Genomic DNA, 696 nt, shown 5'->3' with positions numbered 1-696 from the left:
TCGCGACCGAGCCGTAATCCAATTGTGTATAAAGTTGTACATTACTAAACATACGAAAATATTTATATAGATATATTGTATGGTATATATAAAATATTTATATAATGTAAATAGTCTGTAGTTAGGGGAAAAAACTGTATAAATGTTTATAGGGTAAAATCGCGTTTAGGTTTAATTCTCGTTGATTCTTGGCACGGCTCGTTCGCGATTTCGCCGATGAAAAACTTTACTTTTCTCTCTTTGTTTTTCTTTCTCTTTCTCTCTGACGCAGACATAAACAGGGTATTCGGGGGATGACCAGAGCGGTCGGTGGTTGACGCGCGTTGCATCGTGCGATGTTCGAAAAAATGGTGATTCTTTATGAATCGGCATTGTCCTCACTGCCTAGTGGCTTTGCTCAAAATGACCGCTTTTGGCAGGCCGCGTACGGTGTGGGCGGATGGGAAACGAAAAGCGAGCGTACAACCACCGTTAACGTCTCGATTCAAACTCCTTTCTTCTTTTTTCTAGTGAGAATCCGATCGCGAAAGAGAGAGGAAGAGAGAGAAAATGTTATTCTTTAATTTAGAGAAAGAGAGAGAGAGAGAATTTCCCTTTAGGTGAATCGCGTCTCAATTTCGCAACGTAATCTGTCTACCGTGAACGAAGCACGTGTGTCATGGAATTTTGGTTTATATATATATATACATATATATA

This window comes from Atta colombica, unplaced genomic scaffold (genome assembly GCF_001594045.1).
Source record: "Atta colombica isolate Treedump-2 unplaced genomic scaffold, Acol1.0 scaffold274, whole genome shotgun sequence".
Taxonomy (NCBI): Eukaryota; Metazoa; Arthropoda; class Insecta; order Hymenoptera; family Formicidae; genus Atta; species Atta colombica.
The sequence above is the reverse complement of the archived record's forward strand: the minus strand, read 5'-3'. Positions refer to the sequence as shown.